Source organism: Coenobita brevimanus, chromosome 26 (genome assembly GCF_032717465.1).
Source record: "Coenobita brevimanus isolate Jiangsu-jjx chromosome 26, ASM3271746v2, whole genome shotgun sequence".
In the NCBI taxonomy this organism is placed as follows: domain Eukaryota; kingdom Metazoa; phylum Arthropoda; class Malacostraca; order Decapoda; family Coenobitidae; genus Coenobita; species Coenobita brevimanus.
In genome coordinates this window covers 26,490,500-26,504,741 of record NC_136979.1, presented here as the reverse complement: position 1 = coordinate 26,504,741, position 14,242 = coordinate 26,490,500, and the positions used below count along the sequence as shown (strand labels likewise).

At 42.7% G+C, this 14,242-nt stretch overlaps 1 protein-coding gene across 1 annotated transcript in view; it reads left to right on the top strand.

Moving 5' to 3' along the window:
• The window catches only part of LOC145393992 (teneurin-m-like), an 839,265-nt gene that overhangs the window by 727,942 nt on the left and 97,081 nt on the right, over nt 1–14,242 (top strand). The window lies entirely within an intron of this gene.

The window sequence follows — 14,242 nt, the reverse complement described above, 5'->3', positions numbered from 1 at the left end:
CACTGCTCATAGATTGGTAGTTATTTCTTACCTGCTTTCCTATCTGCAACATCACGACATGTTAAACAAGTATTGCATTGCATGATGCTCAGGTGATTTACCTGTTACATTGCATTAATTTCAGAATACTGATTTTTCTCCAACCAATCACCTCTCCTGAAACAGCCATGTAAGATCTTTATTTATGTACACTCAACCCTTGGCTATCACGGGTTCCGCTATAGCATATCTCGCTATCACACCTATATAAAAAACTACCCAAATACTTTTATCATGCACTAAATGCCTGCTATCACGCACCACAAATGTTCGAAAATTTCAAAAAGGCCAGGCTCCAGTGCTCCACACAGCCAACAAAAGCTTCATTCCATGATTGGTCGTGTGACATCAGCGCCAGCCGAGCACTGATTGGCCACCTGACCGAGTCTCCTGCCCGCCAAACCATTCAAGTGCGTGCCCTCAGACCGTGAACAGTGATAGCGAGAACAATAACCTTTTTTATTATATGACCATGGCATACGTACCCCCTCCCCGTCCCCCTACCATCACCCAACATAATGCTGCGGCACCTGGCAGGGAAATAAAGAAGAGTAAGAACCTATGTTATGCAGATAAACTGGAAATGTGAAACTTATAGAGAATGGTGAGACCCAGCGAAGTGTGGGGAAGAAACATAACAACAATGAATCAACTGTGAGGGGTATTTATAAGAATCGTGATCACATCGTAAAACATGCTCATTTTTAGACTATTATATATTAATATGTGGTACAAAAAAGGTATCTTAGGGGTAAATATTGAGGTCATGGCACCAATTAGAATTATTACCATAAGTTCTTCAATTCGGCTGTCACGGTTTCGGCTATAGCGCAGCCATAGCGGGACCAATTGGGAGTTATAGCTGAGGGTTGAGTGTATTTATTTTTTAAATGTCACATTTCTTGCATTTATCCCAAATAAGAGGAAATACGGATGTATACAGTACTTATAATAAATATTGATTATGTCTCACAAATAAGCAACATACCTACAACACATTAGCCATAAAATGTACATAGTATTAACCCTGGAATCTAAGGCCAGAACATTGTTTAAAAAATGTTGCATTCACACAGTAGTGCAGGGTTCTAATATTATGTTGTTGAGCATGTGTGTGAAACTTTGACCTGCCCAACGACCATAACCTTTGGCCTATTCTCAAACAATAGGTCACCTCCTTCGCTGAACACTCTCTCTCTCTCTCTCTCTCTCTCTCTCTCTCTCTCACATTATTAGTTATAAACATGCAATATCTTATTGATATTTCCATCCATCCATCCATCATCCACTTCTACATTGCCCCATGAGGAGCGTAGGAGCCCGGGGCTAGGCAGTTGGTCCTGACATTTAAGATGAGAGTTATATATATATATATCATCATCATCTTCATCATCAGCCATAACTAGTCCACTGCTGAACAAAGGCCTCCCCCAACCTTTTCCGCGGATTCCTTGACTGAGCCAATCTTTGCCACATTTTCCCTGCAAATCTCTCTATCTCATCTCTCCATCTCCTGTCTGGCCTTTTTGTGCTACGCTTTCATTCTCGTGGTGTCCAGTCAGTAAGCCTCTTGCTCCATCGGTTATCACTTATTCTTGCTATATGGCCTGCCCACCTCCATTTCTGTTCCTTTATAACCCCCACAATATCTTTGACTTTAGTCTGCTCTCTCACCCAAGTTGATCTTTTCCTGTCTTTTAAAGATATTCCCAACATTGACCTTTCCATTGCTCTCTGAGAACGGATTAATTTATTTTCCGTTGATTTTGTCAGTTTCCAGGTCTCACAACCATACGTCATAGCTGGAAATATGCATTTGTTATATACTTTTCGTTTCATACAAACTGGCAAGCTACTTTTCATAATGTCTCTTTGTTTACCGAAAGCTTTCCGTCCAATTGTAATGCGTCTTTTTATTTCGCTATCATGATCTATTGTTAATTTTAGTATTTGTCCCAAGTAGTTGTACTCCACAACTTCTTCAAGAATTTCATCGCTTATTCTGATGATACTCTTTGGTGTTTGTGGATTAAACATTATTTTAGTTTTACTCCGGTTCATCTTCAGTCCTACTTTCAGACTTTCTCTGTTCAGGTCATTTAACATTTCTTGCAATGCCTCCACTGTTTCTGAGATTAGGACAATGTCATCTGGAAATCTTAAGTGGTTTAGCTTTTCTCCATCTATGTTCACTCCTTTGTTTTCCCAGTCTAGCTTTCTGAAAATACTTTCTAGGCATGCTGTAAATAATTTTGGTGAAATTGTATCTCCCTGACGCACGCCCTTCTCAATACTAATTTTTTCCCGAGTCCTTATGTAATCTAACTGTAGCAGTTCCCTCTTTATATATATTTTTGAGCAGTTTTACAATGTTGTCATTCACTCCTTGTTCTTGCAATGAATTTATAATTGCTATGTGCTCCACTGAGTCGAAAGCCTTTTCGTAATCAACAAAACCTAAGCACAATGGTTTATTATATTCTATAGTTTTCTCAATTAGCTGGTTCATTGTATGTAGATGATCAATGGTTGAATACCCACTTCAGAATCCTGCCTGTTCACGAGGTTGGTTTTCCTCCAAAAGTGTTGTTATTCTGTTCGTAAGGACTTTAGTGAAGAGTGTGTAAATGACTGATAATAAGCTAATGGGTCGATAGTTACTAAGATCTTTTGAGTCACCCTTTTTGTATATATATATATATATATATATACTGTGGTAGGTGGGGGTGCTCACCATCCACTTAGTCGATGTAGTGCTGCTCTTGGGTGTCTGCCCTTTCGTCTCCTCCATCCTTCTTTCCTTCCATCCTCTTGTCTTTCTTTCCTTTATTCTTTCCTCGACCTTCTGCCTATGGGTGACTTTACACTCCCTCTTCTGCCTTTCTTTCCTTCATTCTTTTCTCTTCCTTCTGCCTGTGGGTGACTCTACACTGAGTGACAAGCTAAATGGTTTCCTGTACACCAGGGAAACATTTAGTACGCTGGGTGGTAACCATATAACCAAATTTTTGCGCCTGGTGGTTTAGTGGGTAATTACAGCACCCCAATCAGGTTGAGCCAGTGCAGGTTTATATCCAAGGGGTGGTTGGGGTTTATTACACACATAATGCCACTCAGAGATGAGTGAGGCTGGTCACTGTCATCTTAAATGTCAGGATCAACTTGCCTACCCTCGGGCTCCACCGCTTCTCATGGGGCAACGTAGGATTGGATGAGTGAGTGCTTGACAAAATATTGCGTGCCCGGCACCCCTCCAACAAAACAAACCTTTCAACTATGGAAAAAACATGTAAATAACGCATTATAATTACCTTTAATGCTTGGTAGGGTTTCCTTTGCGCTTCTTCATGGACCTGGGATGTCATGGAAGTGAAAGGGCGAGGTTCCTCAGGTGCTAGGGTGATATACTTGCCCAGGACTCATGAATGGCTGCTTCCAGCTTAGGCAGAGAGCTCGCGTCCTTCCCTTGGAGATTCTTCTTTACGAGGTACCAGGAGTTTTCTATTTTATTGATGTCTGGGATATTGTCTGGCCAGTCTTTCATGAAGGAGACCTCTCAGTCACGAAGCCAGTTGATGACCAATTTGGCTTTATGAGCAGGTGCACCGTCCTGCTGAAACACTCGTGCGCCTGTGAGCTCGAAGGACTCGGGTAAATGATCACAAAGTAGCTCCAGGTAAACGTCCTGATTCACTCTGCAGTTCCTGGGAAGCACAACAAGCTTCCCCAACCCCTTACCAGAAAAACAACCCCATACCATTAGTGAATCAGGGTGTTTAACTGTGCTCTCCACTTAACAGGAGTCAAGCGGGTCACTACCTCTGCGCCGGTACATGTGCGCTCTTAGATTACAGGTAACGGTAAACGTTGCCTCATCAGACCACAACACTGACAACCATTGGTCCTCACAGGTAAAGTACTTGTTAGCAAAGGCAAGCCTACAAATTCGCTGGTTACGTGTAAGAAGAGGCATTCTCACAGGCCTGTGGCTTATGTAACCAAGTTCATAGACTCTTTGAGAAACCGTGCACACTGAAACCTTGCCAAACACTTCCGGGTTGCTCTCCTTAATTCTCCTAGCAGTCACACGAGGATTAGACTCCACTGCACGTTTTAGCACATAAACAGACCTTGGGGAAGTTTTCCTGGGCCTACCAGACCGTGGTTTCTTTGTAGGAACGTCATCACTATTTTCCACTCAGTAACAGGCACACCACCTCCACACTGTCGACTGAGCCACACCAACCAAATCACTAATTTACTTTGTGGGATGGCCTGACTCCTTTAGAGCAATGATCTGTGATATTATTTCACTAGACAATTCACGGGTAGGGGCCATAGTAAAGTAGTGAAAGCCAAAACACTGCGGGTCACTAGGTAAAAAATGGCGCAACAAGAGAGGGAGGAGCAACTGGGTTCCCCTCTCTCACGCAACCCGTAGGCAACTGGGTGCCAGCCAACCAGCGCGCAGTAAGGCCTCAGACTGCCGTGACATCATGTTAGCGTCCAAAACTTCTGCCTAAACTTTTTCTCCCAAAAAGGGTGATTCTTTTTTCGCCAAAAGTATTGCGCGCCTTGACATAGGCGCGCAATATTTTTGTCAAGCATTGTCTATATATATATATATATATATATATATATATATATATATATATATATAAAATTGTATACAGTAATTCCTCCACAATCCGATGTAATAGAGCCAAAGGCATGTCTGGAAAGTGGTCCCGTCTCGATAGTGGGCCCCAGCCTCCTGGATTTGTACTTATGGACCCTATCTATCTATCTATCTATATACCTAGGCTGCTTCCCCCAAGGAAAGGGAGGTAGCCGAGACAGGACGACACACTCTCCATTTACTCATCCATTTAAACACATTCATTCACATCTTAGCCCCAAAGGGGAGAACGGACAGATCCTCACCGCACCACACCGCACAAGGGTCAACTGCACAATGCAATCAGTGACATCCGCAGCAGGGCCCGACAGCAGAGCTGGTTTACCCCTGCCACATCATAACATATCCATCCCCTTACCCGCACCTGACCTGACTAGCTGATCAGACCAAATGCGGGAGAATATCCCCTCAGGGCTGCGTCATCACTTATTTATTCACAATTTCTCTCCATTTATTTCTGTCACGCACAGCCACTCTTCCTTGCTCGACAGACATCCCTCTCGCATCCAGCGCTCTCTTCACACTATCCATCCATCCTATTCGTGGTCTTCCTCTCAGCCTTACACCTCTCACATCAGATCTAGTTATCTTTTTCACCAATCGCTCATTATCCATTCTCTCCATATGGACCCTAGCTCAGAAAAACACCTAAACAACTCCTTCTGGACATGCATAGCACCTATTTAAGACCCAAATCACACCAATAAGGGACATAAAAGACTGAAATAAATGCAAAAGAACCAGAGAATGAGGTTTTAGAGGTGAGTTTATACAATATTAAACATTCTGGGTACTTACAACAAGTCCCTGGCTCCTGGACTGGTTTCAACCACCTGTTTGCACTCTACAGTTAATCCTTTGCACTCTAAATTCTAATTTCTTAACACTGCACAACACTGTAAATTCCCGTGTGGTCTAGTAGCGAGGTATTGCAGTTTATTCACTGTTTATTCACAAAAAACGAGCACATGTGGCTTCCATTACGATAGGCATCTGCTCTCGATCGGAGTTAGGCTGTGATGGTTGATGATGGGGTAACAGAGTTGCCAGATCGCAATGGCCACATTACCAAACTCCTCAGTTTTCATTACCAAATTCGTAAAGCTAGCATTTATTCTTCACTAATTATATATTCATATTCATTGCCAGACGCCATGTATCCCAAACGGGGTGGCCAAGGGCTTAGAGTTAATTGTTTTACAGGGAGGGGCACTAATCCTCCACCAACCCTCACCTGACACGTACGGAGAACTAATTATATATACAAGTGGAAATTCATGTAATCACTCTTCTTATAATTAACAACATGTTGATTATTTTCACGCTATATAGGCTAGCAGATTAATCGGAGAGAGCAAACAATCCACCATCTCCATCCTGTGTATCCTCACACATGTGAAAAATCCATTTGGTATTGCATTATTCTGATTCATTACCAAACTGGCCCACGTTTGGTAATGAAAAATACCAAATGGCAACCCTGTCAGAGGAGGGGGAAAGGGGGAGGAAGGAAGGGGTGAAGGGTCCATGGTGTAACAGCTATTCGGTGCTGCGTGGCAATTTCAAATTGCGGGTGGGGAAAAAATTGGATTTGGGGGGGATTTTTTTTTCTTTTTTTTTTTGGCCATTTTTGGGTTCCGAAGGTCCAGGCCCACAATGTCCGGTAAGTGGGGTGTCCGGAAAGTGGGCGTCCGGAAAGTACAAGGATTACTGTGTATATCTATGTATATATATATATATATATATATATATATATATATATATATATATATATATATATATATATATATATATATATATATATATATATATATATATATATATATATATATATATATATATATATATATATATGTATATATATATATATATATATATATATATATATATATATATATATATATATATATATATATATATATATATATATATTTATATATGTAACTTAATAGATCAACAGAAACATTTTTTCACCTTGAGAGGGATGGTTAGTGCACAGACAAACCCTCCTTCTCTACTACTGGCTTAACCATCCCGATAGTACATCATCATCATCATCATCCAGATCTACTTTCCCACCCTAGGGCAGGGTGAGGAGTAGCAGTGTCCAGACAGCCCAAATTTGCCCAATCCAATGGGCCACCCTTCCATTCACTTATCATTCAAGCCCCTGGAATCCGGGTTCTATCAGATTTTTTTTTTTTTTTTTTTTTTTTTTAATGTGAGGAAGAAGGAACCAAGGCAATGGGCCCGCAAAACTGTTCCTTCCAAGAGAAAAACAAAATACAAGAGAGAGCCAAATTCAAGATCCATTCATTTCGAGATGCCTGGACACACTGCGTTTGAAAGACCGGAGATCATAGGAAGTAGGAAATACAGACAGAGGGAGACAGTTCCAGAGTTGACGTGTTGCATAAATGAAGGACTGGGAGTAACGGTTAACTCTTGCATTAGAGAGTTGGACAGAAAAGGAGTGAGAGTTTGCTGCTAGATGGGTGCTACGCACCCGTCATAGAAGTGGAGGAATGCATGCAGACAGTTCAGAGGAACAGTGACCATTGAAGTAGCGACAGAAAAGAGATAAAAATGCAACATTGCGGCGAAGAGACAGAGGTTGAAGGGAGTCAGTAAGAGGGGGAGAGTTAATGAGACGAAAAGCCTTTGACTCCACCGTATTGAGAAGAGCTGCATGTGGGGAGCCTCCCCACACATGAGAGTTGTACTCCACACAGGGGCGGATAAAACTCCGGTATAGAGTCAACAATTGTGCAGGGGCAAAGAAGGAACGGAGTCGGCTTAGCACACCCAGTTGCTTGGAAGCAGATTTTACAAGAGATGTAATATGATCTTTCCAAGACAAGTCCCGAGCAAATGAAACCCCAAGCATGTTCAACGATGATGCAGGATTAAGTTGAGTATTATTAAACATTAGTGGGTATACCTGTGGAAGATTTTGTCGGGTCGATAGGTGCAAAAACTGAGTCTTTGATGCATTAAGAACAACCAGATTATTTTTACCCCAGTCAGAGATATGAGCCAAGTCAGACATTAGGTGTGCCATAGCCTCATCCCTTGCCTGTTGAAGTAACTGCTGAGATGGACGTTGTTGGAATCGAATGGAAAGGTGAAGGGTGAAGTCATCAGCGGATGAGTGGATAGGGTTAGATGTACAGCTTAGAAGGTCATTGATGAATAAAAGGAAGAGAGTTGGTGATAGGACAGAGCCCTGAGGAACACCACTGTTAATAGATCCAGGAGAAGAACGATAGCCATCTACAACAGCGGCTATAGAACGACCAGAAAGGAAGCTAGAGATGAAGGCACAGATAGAAGGATAGAAACCGTAAGAGGGCAGTTTGGGAATTAAAGATTTATGCCAGACTCGATCGAAAGCCTTTGAGATGTCAAGTGCAATGGCAAAGCTTTTGCCAAAGTCCCGAAAGGAGGATGACCAGGAGTCTGAAAGGTAGGTGAGAAGATTGCCAGTGGAGCGTCCATAATGGAACTCATGCTGATGATCAGAAGGAAGTTTTTGATAGGAAAGATGCTTTAAAATATTTCTGTTAAGAATAGACTCAAAAACTTTTGAGACAGAGGATGTTAAAGCAATTGGACGATAGTTAGAGGGTTGGGAATGGTCACCCTTCTTTGGGACTGACTGAATGAGAGCAAACTTCCTGTAAGAAGGAAAGGTACAAGTTGACAGACAAAGGCGAAAGAGTTTGCCTAGGCAGGGTGTAAGCACAGAAGCACAGTTCTTGAGAACAACAGGAGGGACTCCATCAGGCCCATATGCCTTATTAGTACTGAGGCCAGCAATGGTAGAAAATACATCTGAAGAAATTTTATTGTTAGCCATGTGGAAGTCAGAGGGGGGAAGTGATGGAGGAACAGCACCGGAATCGTCTAAGGTGGAATTGGAGGAAAAAGTCTGAGTGAAGAGATCTGCTTTATCAGTAGAAGAAATAGCTACAGAGTCATCAGAGTAGAAAAGAGGAGGGAAGAATGATAAGGTAAAGTTGTTAGAAAGGTTTTTGGCAAGGTGCCAGAAGGAGCGGGAAGAGTTCGAGTTAGAGAGTTGAGAGCATTTTGTACAGATGAAATTATTTTTAGCAGAGCGAAGAACAGACTTAGCACGATTCTGGGCAGAAATGTATAAAAGATGTGATTCAGGGGTTAGTTAGCTCCGGTACCTTTTATAGGCCCTCTCCTTGTTGTGGACAGCATTAGAACATGAGTGATGAAACCAAGGCTTTCGTGCATTTGTCAAAGGCCATACCGGAGCAATAGGACAGGTTAAGGCGATAAGGTTGTGATTGGAGGAGCCCAACGGAGAGAAAAGATTAACAGTGTAAGCAGAAGGATTAGTTGTAAGGAATAGATCAAGTATGTTGTAGCTCTCTCCAAGGCGGTCAGGGATACGGATAGGGTTCTGTACAAGCTGCTCTAGGTCATTAATGATAGAAAAGGTGTAGGCTTGTTCACCAGGTGGATCAGTGAAAGGAGAGGAGAGCCAAAGGTGGTGGTGAACATTGAAATCTCCAAGAATGGAGATTTCAGAGAAAGGAGAAATGGATACACCAAAACCATTCACCACATTCTGTAGCTTCACATAAATGTATCCAATAGAGTCAGTCCGGACACTGCCACATTAAAAAGGGGTGCCAGATCCCTGATCAGGCACTTCTCCTGACAACACTCATACAGGCAACTCAATCTCTTGTCAGTTCCCTAGCCACACCGACTTCCAAACCTCTCTTCCACACACACTTATCCACCATATCTCTCCACCTTCTCCTTGGCCTACCTCGCCTCCTCCCTCCTTCAGATTTGCACATATATATACCTTTTTCACCACTCTATCGTTCTCCAATCTCTCCACATGAACATACCATCTCGGTACACTCTCTTCAATTCAGGTGTCCACAGACTTCCTCACTCCACATCTTTCACAAAGCACATTATTTCTTATCCTTTCCACTATCTGAATTCCACATACATTCCTCAGCAGTTGCATTTCCACTGCTTTCACTCCTGTCTTTTCATTTGCATGCACACCATAGTCTCACATCCATATATTAAGGGTGGCACTAACACTCCTTCATGTAAGCCTCGTGCAGCTGCAACACCCAAGCCTCTGTTTCTTATCAAAGCCTTCATTGCACCAGTAACTTTTCTTCCTTGTGTCACTTTACTTTCCACTTTTGCAATTTTTTCTCTCTTTTCTATCACTGTACCCAGGTATTTGAAGTCTCTCACCAGTTCCAGTCTCACTCCATTCACTGTAACATCGCACTGGGAGTCACCTTCTCTCTCAGTAACCATCACTTTACTCTTTTCTACATTTACTCTTAAGGCGCGACGTTCACAGACATCAGCAAAACTCTGCACGAACCTACCAAGTTCTTGTCCGGTATTTGCAAGTACAGTAGTACTGCATCATCAGCATACAACAAATTTGAGATATTCCATCCATCACCATTCATTTCCAACACCATCCCCCTCTCCATTACTCGTGTTTTTATTTCTTTCATCACCCCATCCATATATATACTGTATATTGAACAACCTTGGGGACATCACACAACCTTGTCACATGCCTACACCGATCGTGAACCATTCACCTAGATGCCCATTAACCCTTACACATGCTTCACCAACATCATAAAAACTCTTAACAACACCTAGCAGCTTACCATCTACACTGTACATGTGCAAAACTTTCCACAATCCTTCTCTGTCCACTTTGTCTTATGCATTTCCCAGATCCATTAATGTCACAAACATCCTACGGTCCTTCTCACAAGCGTTCTCTGCTATCTGTCTCACTGCAAATATTTGATCCACACAACCTCTGCCACTCCTAAAGTTACCCTGTTCATCACGCACTAGGACTTCTGAGGTCTTTCTTACTTTCTGTATAATAATTCTTCCAATTACCTTCCCTGCCACACTCAATAAACTTATGCCACGATAATCTTTGTACTCACTTTGCTCACCTTTATTTTTGTATGGGGGTACAATCACTGCCTTTTTCCACTCTGCTGGCACAGATTCACTCATCCACGCCTTCTTACATATCTTCAACAAGCACTTCATTCCACTCTTTCCACTACATCTATTCATCTCTGCATACACTTCATCAACCCCAGCTGCTTTCCCATTTTCAGCTGCTTCACAGCTTGCTTCACCTGTGCAATTGTCACGTCTCTTGGCACTGCATTCCTTCTCTGCACACCCCCAAAAAACAATCATGTTTACAGTGGCTCTGCTCTCTTTATTCCCATTCAACAGACTTTCTAAATATTCTTTCCTTGTGGTCCTTCCTTCATCCCCATGGGCTATTAATCTACCAACTATATCCAACACACCATCACATTTCTTTCCGCTTTCACCACTACATTTTTGCACCTCTTTTCAGAATAACTTCCTATTTTCAGAGTAGTTTGCATTAATTTTTCTTCCTAGATCATCATTTACATCCTCCTTTTTCCTCTTCACTACTCTATCTTACCTCAGTATATTCAGTTCTTATTTCAACTGAACCCCTGTCCTCTAACCATTTTAGCCACTTTTTCCTCTTTTCCTCCACTGCTCTCTTAGCCTCCTCATCTCACCATGCCGTACCATTCTTCTTTGTTGTTGCTCTTGCCACACCACACTGCTTTAGCATTCCTAACTAAGCCATCTCTATATGCATTCCACAGGCTGTCCAGATCCATTTCATTCCAGTTCACTGATTATAACTCCTCCCCTACTTTGGTCCTGTAATCTTCTGCCATTTCTTTGATCCTCAGGTTCTCAGTTTCAGTCTTTCTCCCTGACTGCTCCTCTCTCTCCTGCTCCACCTCACTCCTCTCAGCTTGATCTTGCATGCCAGAATCATATGATGTAACAGACCTCCACATCATCCTCTTATGGCCCTCGTATTAGCAGCCATTCCCAGCATCGACCTCCCTATGAGCACGTAATCAATCAGGCATCTTTCAGCACAGTCCTCATTCCCGGTACTGTTGTTTGCAGATGATATTGTGTTGTTGAGTGAAGACGAAGGGGAGCTGCAAAGCTTGTTGCATGAGTTTGGGAGAGTGTGTATGAAACGGAATCCAAAGGTGAATGTAGGGAAGAGTAAAGTGATGGTCTTTGAGAGAGGTGAAGTCAGTGAATGTACAGTGAGGTTGGATGGTGAGGAATTGGAAAATGTGAGTACATTTAAGTACTTGGGTAGTGTGATGAGTAAGGATGGAGGTTTAGAGGGCGAAGTGCTTGAAAGGGTACAGAAGGGAAGAAAGGTTGCTGGTTCCTTGAAAGCAGTGATAAGAAGCAGGGAAGTGAGTATGGAAGTGAAAAAGTTACTACATGACAGTATTGTGATACCAACTCTAACGTATGGAAGCGAAGCTTGAACGTTGTTGGAATGGCACAAGTCAAGAGTGAGAGCATTGGAAATGAGTTATTTAAGAGGAGCCTGTGGAGTCACATGGAGAGACAGGCTGACGCATGAAGATATAAAGGAGCATTGTGGTGTGGATGTGGATGTGATAGGAAGTGTTAGGAGGAATACACTGAGGTGGTTTGGCCATGTGGAGAGGATGGAGGGTGAAAGACTGACGAAGAGAGTGTATGTGAGTGAGGTGGAGGGGGGAAGAGGGAGGGGGAGGCTGAGGATGAGATGGAGGGATGGGGTGGAGAGGTATATGAGAGAGGGGGTGTGAGTTGGGAGCAGGGCAGTGAAATAGCGGGGGACAGGTTGACGTGGTGGTGAATTGTTTGTGGCCACCCTGAACGGGATTGAGGCATCTGGCAATAGATAGATAGATAGATATTTATGTGCACCTTTGTGTTTGAAATCTATCTGTCTATATACCTAGGCTGCTTCTCCCAAGGAAAGGGAAGTAGCCGAGACAGGACGGCACACTCCCAATTTACTCACCCACTCAAACACATTCATTCTCATCTTAGCCCATGGGGAGAAGGGACAGATCCTCACTGCACCACACTGCAAGAGGGTCAACTGTGCAGTGCAATCAGTGACATCCGCAGCAGGGCCCGACAGCAGAGCTGGTTTACCCTGCCACATCATAACAGACTCATCCCCCTTACCCACACCTGACCTGATCAGCTGATAAGACCAAATGCTGGAGAATATCCCCTCAGGGCTGCATCACCATTTATTCATTAACAGTTTCTCTCCAATCATTTCTATCATATGCAGCCACTCTTCCTTGCACAACAGACATCCCTCTTGCATCCAACGCTCTCTTCTTGCTGTCCATCCATCCTATTCGTTGTCTTCCTCTCAGTCTTACACCTCTCACATCACATCCAGTTATCCTTTTCCCCAATCGCTCATCATCCATTCTTTCCATATGCCCAAACCATCACAACACCCTCTGCTTGACTTGATCAGCCATCTCCTTCACAACTCCAGTTCTCCATTACACTTCATCATTTCTCACTCAATCCATACGCATCACTCCACACATACTCCTCAGACACCTCATCTCCGTTACATTCAAACTTTTCCTCTCTGCTACACCCTTATTCCATGTTTCAGCCCCATGTAATGCAGTCAGTACCACAACATCCTTATACAGCCTTCTCTTTACATCCATTCTAATGACATCTAAACACTTTTTTCATTGCTCCCAGCACCTTTCCTGCTTCATTCATTCTAAACTTCATTTCTGCATTTATTCTTCCATCCACAATAACATGTGACCCTAAATACCTAAAACACTCTACCTCCTCAAGAAACTCACCATTCAAAATTATATTCATCCTCCTACCATCTACCAACCTCATATACTTCATCACTTTACTTGTATTCTCATTTACTTTCAATTTCCTCCTTTCACACGCCCTTCCATCCTCCTCTACCAACTCTCAATCTCTCCTCTGAATCAGCCACCAGTGCAGTATCACCTGCAAACAGCAACTGATTCAGATTCCACTCTCTACAATCAACATTCACCAGACGCAGACCTCCACCTAACACTCTTGCATTCACCTCCCTAACAACACCATCCATATTAATATTAAACAACCAAGGTGACATCACACATCCCTGCCAAAGCCCCACTCTCACGGGAAACCAATCACACAGTATTTCCCACTCTTACACATGCTCTGCTGTTTACACAAAAACTTTTCACTTCTTTTAGCAACCTACCATCAAGTCCATACAATCTTGAAACAGTCCACAAGGCTTTGTGGATTGCTTTGTGTTTGAAATATGAGTTACAAATGCACAACCTCCTTTCCTGACACATATCCTTCAGTCACTTCCCATTATCATTTTCTCCTGGTACTCCATTACAACCCATTATTATATCCTTAGGACCTGTACTTACTCTTCCATTCATATCACCCATTACAATCCCTTTATAGCTCCATTTCTCCCACTACTTCATCCAGTTCATCCCAAAACCTGTCTTTCTCACTCCTGTCCTCACATGGTGTATACATTACAATCACTGCCACTTTCACCTTCTCAAACTTGAACTTGACATATACACTCCTCGA